This window comes from Montipora capricornis, chromosome 13, assembly GCF_036669925.1.
Source record: "Montipora capricornis isolate CH-2021 chromosome 13, ASM3666992v2, whole genome shotgun sequence".
Lineage (NCBI taxonomy): Eukaryota > Metazoa > Cnidaria > Anthozoa > Scleractinia > Acroporidae > Montipora > Montipora capricornis.
This window is the reverse complement of record NC_090895.1, coordinates 21,203,391-21,210,512: the sequence shown is the minus strand read 5'-3', so window position 1 is coordinate 21,210,512 and position 7,122 is coordinate 21,203,391. Positions and strand designations below refer to the sequence as shown.

Here is a 7,122-nt window from a genome sequence, read left to right as displayed (position 1 = left end):
GTGCAAAAAAAGTTGGATAATAAATAGCTTATGCCCGAGCTTATGTCTTGCTGTGTAGTATCGCTAAGTATTTCTTCTCGTTGTTTGTATTTTGACTCGCTCGTCAAAACACAGCACAACCCGTAAAAAATATAGTGAGCGATACTACACACCAAAACATCTAATAAGATATATTTATTATGGGTGACGCTGTGTGTCCGAGGCGGATAACACCATTCTATATGTGCACAGCTATTCCAGCCTCCTGGGCCCCTAGTGGCTCTTGTGAGACCTCGCCTTTACCTTTATCACACGAGAATTCTATTCTTGCTGTTAACAATTTGGGAAGTTTCAGACCCACGCACGATTTGTGAAATGTTACTGTACGGCATGGAGTTGTTTCGATTGGTGGTCAACCTGGCTAGATTAGGCGAATTTATCAGGAGAATTCATACTGGGGTCCAATTAGGCCATAAGTTTGACAAACTCAAGTCAACTTGAGACTTACCTGACGCCTTATCACTTTATCGTGTTTTGATCTGCTCAAATATGCATTCCAGGGGGATAAGACTAGACTTGAGATCGCACTTTGGCTTTTCTGAAAACACCTCGTTTCCAAGATTACAAAGTATAGGTATGTCAACTGAAATCAGCCCCGTTCACATTCAAAGTAGAACTCGGGAAAACTTAACACCTTCTTGCATCCCTAGTATGAACCCGTCCACTAATTCATTAATATGTTAACTATTCAAAACACTTTGAGAACTGAAAAGGAAAGGACAAACTTTTTTTTCTATTTATGCTGGACAGTTTACAAGGCGTTATTAGGAGAAGCCGGAGATAAGTGCCGGCCTGATGGGCAAAGACTTTACTTCTTATTAATAGCGTGACTTTAAGCGTAACATAATGGGAGATAATCATTGGAGAAATAGCTTAGCCTTCTTGGTTAGCTAAAGTTCTGCCTGTTTTTTTCCGTCAATAGAAAAAACTGGAAAATATTTTCTATGGAATAAGAATTCACGCCATTTTTGCTATACAGGAGCGTATACGTATCAATGGGTAATTTTTAGGGTTAGAAATCCCAGAAAATCCGTTGAAGTTTTAACCCAAGTATAGAATGCGTTCACAAATAGAAAAAAGAAACTGAAGAAAGGAGCGTCCTGGGCTCATTCTTATTCTAGGGCTATCTCCATCTAAGATAGATAAAGTTCGAAAAGCAGTTAGGTGGACCATCCAAAATAGTAAATTTGACGCTTCTCGTGATTAACTAAAGATTCCCCTTAACACCCTTAAATAACGTGACATAGCCCCTTTAAAACTAATGCAACTTAAAATGTTACGATTCAAGACCCGACGTTTCGCCCCTCCTGCCTAGTGTCTTCTTCAATGGTGATCTAAAGCTGTTACACGAGTCCTCTTAAATGCTCACTAATTAGCGTCATTTGTTATTAATTTTTGTAAATAGGTGTCAGGAAAAAGATCGCCATGATTATGATTCAAAGGAGCGTGAGGTGGGAGGAATTAATGTCCAGGCTTCCAAACAAAGGCGTTGATTGTAACTCTTGTTGGTGGTGATAATTTTTTAATCACACCACTTCATTGTATGACTGGATTGACAAGCGTGTTCCGACAAAACTGAGCTTTCTTTTTTGCAAAGGAGTACTGCTCTTTGGTGCTCCTTCAAACACGTGCCAAACTGCCTTTTGGTTTGTCCAATATTCTCATGTGCGCTGTCATTAATTGCAAGGAATTGATGGTTTGTATCTGACGTCACGGCGTCCATATTGGATGGCAAGAACAATAACCTGTGTCTCCGTTGAAAGCCAAACCTTATTATTATGCAAATTTTTATTGTGCCGCGTGTGACATGGGTGCAAACCAGTTATAGTTTACGCAGCGTGGGTTCCTTGTTCCCTAAGGACTGGATCCTTAGGGTTAAAGAAATTATGACCCTAGCGTGAGCTAGCCTACGTTTAGTTCCCACTTGTTAGAATATGCTCACCCAGTCTATCACTCAAATGTCTGGGATATATAAAAATTTCCACCATTAACTGGCGGTACCATCAACCGTTCTTTGTTAGCAAACTTGACACACTGTAGCCATCTTGCTTGCGCTCCTTTACTTTAAACTGTGACAACGGTGGTCAATAACCTCAAATATACTTAAATCTCAAGAATACCCATGGATACTCGGAAAAAAACCCGAATGCTCCTTTGCAGGCGTCGAACGTCCGACCTTCTGATCTTCCGATTACTAGATCGGATGTTCTACCAATGAGTGACCCGAGACTCGTAGGAGCGAGATCATTGTGACTCGGGAATACTCCAAAGAAATCCGAGTGCTCCTTTGCAGGAGTTGAACTTCCGACCTTCCGATTACCTATGGTGGGTGAGATGAGGTCAAAATTAACAATACCAAACTGAATGGCGTATTATCGTAACGAATGCATCATTTCTAAATTGAATGGTCAATGTTGAGTGGCACACTATCGTAACGAATGGATCATGTTTAAAAAACTTACTTAGCATAGGCAAACAACTCTCAGAGGGGTGTTACTCCGAAAGGGGTGCAGTTCCCTCCGGAGTCCCCCAGGGAACAATATTAGGTCCATGGTTGTTTTAGTGATTATAAACGACTTAGAAATCAATAATGTAGGTAACATCTGGAAGTATGTGGACGATACAACCACATCTAAGATCGTTGCGAAGGGACCCGGTAGCAATTCTCAAATAATTGCAAATACTGTAGCGCAGTGGTCATCTGAGAACCGGGTTAAATTAAACAGTGATAAATGTAAAGAGCTAAGGATATCATTTGCAGAAAACAAAGCACAACTCGCACCCATTTTTGTTGACAACAAAGAGCTTGAATGCGTTGATAGCAGTAAATTATTAGCTCGGTGATACGATCTCAAACAATCTCACATGGAATGAGCTTTGCCCATGCTTTGCCCATGTACTTAAAGAAAGATCTAGAACGCGTAGAGAAACGGGCCATAGCTATTATTTGCCCAGGACTGTCCTACACGGATGCCTTAGAACTATCGAACGTTGTATCTATTAACGATTACATCGCTAGCTTATGCAATAAGACATTCACATCGATTGTAAATGATGCGACCCACCGCTTGCATAGCATGCTACAGTTCCGTGAGCCATCGCGCTATGATCTACGCCACAAAAGGCGGTTTGTTGTTTCCAAATGTAAAACAAAACGTTTTAAGAGTAGTTTATCTATTAGGCTTGTATTACTAATTAATATTATTTATTATATTATTTATTAGCGTAGCTTTATATATTTATTTATATATTGTAAATACGCAATTCAGCTTTATAAGCTGCAACTTTTTTTCCTTTTTACAAATATACTAACTAACTATCTATCTATCTATCTATCTATCTATCTATCTATCTATCTATCTATCTATCTAGGTTAAGAGACATATACTCATACTTGAGAACTGAACGGGGTATTGAATGGATCACAAATTAAGTGAATGGCTCACCACGAATTGCATTCTGGGCAGCACTCTGGGGACCTGGATTAGCATCAAGCTGACCTCATTAATCTGCATAAATAAACAGATCGTAAACTTGCCGAATAAGTCACGAGTCTTAATACTTTACAGATTATATTATTACATACATATATATATTTATATATTAGTTTATTGACTTTTTATATATCATCCATCATTAATTCATATTATTCTAGTTATATATACATATCTTTATTATTATCATTACTTTTTTGTTATTAGCTTTAGTTTTTGTATGTATCATGTAGTGTACACGCATTGAGGCGTAGCAAAATGCGTACTAAAAGCTGTAATTAAATTAAAAATTAAATTAAAGTGGGAAAGCACAACAAACAGCGGGCCTTCAAGATAACCATCCCTTTATTGGGCAGCCACATGAAAAGTGTTTTCAAAACAAAACGTTCACGACAGGTTTCCCAGTTTTTAAAGTCGAGGCCTGTTTTAAAGTCCTGAATCCACTGTGAATGAGTGCCAACTTACGTTGTTAGTCAACATCATATAACTAAGTATCGATCACTATTCACCCTCGGATTTTTAGAGTAGCTCGTCAACAAATTATTCTACGCGGGCGCCCTGGATATGAATTGATAGATAACCAACGAAGGGCGTAGCTCCGAGTTGGTTATAATCATTTTTATTATACAGATACTGATAAAATACCAGGATTTCTCCTTTTACTAAAAGATCATATCTTCACCACGCGCAGTGAACATATCATTTTTATCTTTCACATATGAGAATATAGGTGTCGTCATGGTTACCAACACGATTAGCCAATAAAAAGCGAGCTTCCTCCTCATTGTAAGATATTTTTGTGCTTTAATATAATTCTTTTCTACTACATTAACAATTTTATTACAAAATTTTACACCAGGTTTCGTACAGAAAATTGAAATCAAGGACTTTTCAAGGACCCTCCGTGGAATGTCATGTTGCTCGTTTAACAAAATAAAGCGTTCTGTACCTTCCAAATTAACAGTTTCTTAATGCCTAAAGCTTCTCTTCCAACTTGCTATCCAGATTCTTAAGTTCCTTTGCCTTTTCTTTAGATATTCACCGAAGGGAATTGGACTGTGTCACAAAAGATATGTTCCCTGTTAATTCAGCCTCCTCAGCCAAATTATCTGCTGACTTAATCAGTTCATCTATCTCCACACTCGTTCCCCCTTTTTCTCCTTCAGTTCCTCAATTTCTGTTAACAAAGATTTCCTCTTCCGACTTCTTCTTCAGATTTATTGTTCTGTCTTTGTTGTTCAAGGTACCTTTCATAACGTTTTCTTGCTGCAGAACATGAGGCAAGCAAAGGCTGGGTGATAGATACATTCAAAATGCCACCAACAGGGTTAATATGATCACACACGAGGTGCTAATCTACAAGTGACTGATTTTTCTCAACTTCAAGCTCTTTATTCAAAGAGAAACCTCTTTCCACTGAAGATTGACCATGAGACAGGTATAAAATGAGCTGTACTACTAAAAACATCTTCTAGCAAGGATGTGTATTCATGTAAGTGCTGAAAAGCTCATCTAATCTGTCAATACTGAAGTTCAAGTTCGAAAACTTCTCATATCCAAAAGCTGCTATGTTGTCCAGAAAAGTGGTGTTCTTCTGCATAATGGCATCAGTCACTTTCTTTGATCCTTCTGACATTCACAAGCTGGGTTACAACCTTTTTAAACCTGGATATGAAGTGATCTACATTACAAGCCATCTCTCTGGGATTCAATGCACTCAGATTTCTCACTGAGGAATACGAGGCTGGGCATTTGCATGGTCAAAAGTTTCTGTAGCAGTTCTATTAGAAAAGGTCTTGCAATGCAGTCTGAATTCCAAAACTTGCTTTTCACTTACTGCAACAGAGTCTTTTACTGCCTTATCGGTTAAGAAACCAATGTCAATCTTTTTGTAGTTGACATGGATGCTTTTGTCAGTGACATCAAGTTTGACAAGCTTGTCAGCAGTTGAGGCTTCTGACAAAACGTCTTTCTTGACGAAACTCCGCATTAATGACCTGATAATGTTACAAAGTTCACTAGAAAGGAAGGGTGTCAGTGGCTTGTCACTTTGAAAGGTAGCCAAAATGGTTGAATTTGCCCTGCTACACATTTGAAAAATCGTAATTTAGCTTTTATTTGTTTGTCTTTGGTAGCCTCAACAATTGTTTCATATGATTTGTTTCCTAGTTTCGTAATTTCCTTCGATTCAGCAGCTTTCTCGTACTTGAGAATGTCCTCCCACATCTCAAGAGCTCTTTCACAAACAGTCTCATTCTCAGGCATCTATGATTCACAAACTTGAGGGGCAATCTCGTGCAGCCAGAAACCTTTACGAAATCTTCCCGCCTTGCTGGTGATCTTTAAAAAGGTAATAAAGACTTGACAGCAATGCTTCCACTTTCCACTCTTCTGCAGTTGCTCCAGTTTTGAAGCTATTGTGAACAATATGGAGTCCACGTGACTCTATGTTTATCAAAATGGTTTCATAATCATCAGCTACTAGTTTCTTCTTCATATCTGTAAAGAATTTCCAATTAACACTAGGGTCATCCACTCTTATTTGTGCTAGGTTACAAATAGGAAGTCCGCTGATTCACCAAACTCTCATCAAAATGCCAGACCATATCATTAGCAGTAGCATGACCCAAAAACTGTGAACCAAAGTATAACGTGTGACATCTTTGACAACTTTGTCACCCTCCCAGACAGGAACGTGAATGTCTATTTGCTTTGCTTGACATTTCTTGTTTAAACTCTCATAAAAAAGAATCGTAGAATATCCTTTTACAGCTTTCATCAACATTTCCTTAAAGTGTTTTGCTAAACCAAAAACACAGAGATATGATGTTGTTCTTGAACCACAAGTAAATTTTGCAGCCGTATTTGGCTATCAGGAAACATAACACGAAAAATTTTGTCAATGTTTTCATTGGAATTAAAACAACAATGACTTGAAATTCTTTTCAAAGTCCACAGTACCTTAGACTTGAGTACATCATTTCTGCTGAAAAACTGAGAAACTGATTTCCCAGACGATGGTGCAACATGGTGGAATGTTCATTGGCATATCTTCGTCAGGACTCAAAGTAGCAACCTTCTCCTGATTTACTGTTGCCGCACAAATACTCATCTGATCATCCGAAGTTCATTCTGTGTAAAAAAAAAGGCTTCATAGTACTTGCTGTTCCATTAATTCGAGTTTACATTCACCTGATGTTTTCTTCCCGCCAAGTGCGAACGCAATGCACTCTCACCCATCGTTGTTAAAGCGATAGTTTTGTTGCATACAATACAGATTGCTTTCTTCGAATCGCCCTTAACTTGCATAACCCATTTATACTCTTCCATAGTTGACCACTTATGGCTAAAACTGTACTTTCAAGGCATTTTGCAACGAAACCAAGACCAACGCAACGTTTCAACTCCGTAATCTCAAGTGCCATGTGGCATGCGCAAGAGCATTACAACTCATATACACAACCGCTGATCAATCTGTTCTCGGCTCACATTTTGGGTCGTGTTCCGTTTTGCCTTAAATTTTACGTAATTCTTTGCATATATATTTTTTTTTTTTACAAATTAAAACGGAAGAACACTCTAATCTTCA

The 7,122-nt window shown here is 38.3% G+C and overlaps 1 pseudogene; it reads right to left on the bottom strand.

The window, feature by feature from the left end:
* Positions 1-3,994: 3,994 nt before the first annotated feature.
* On the bottom strand, positions 3,995-6,902 carry LOC138029491 (uncharacterized; annotated as a pseudogene).
* Between the last annotated feature and the right edge of the window lie 220 nt (positions 6,903-7,122).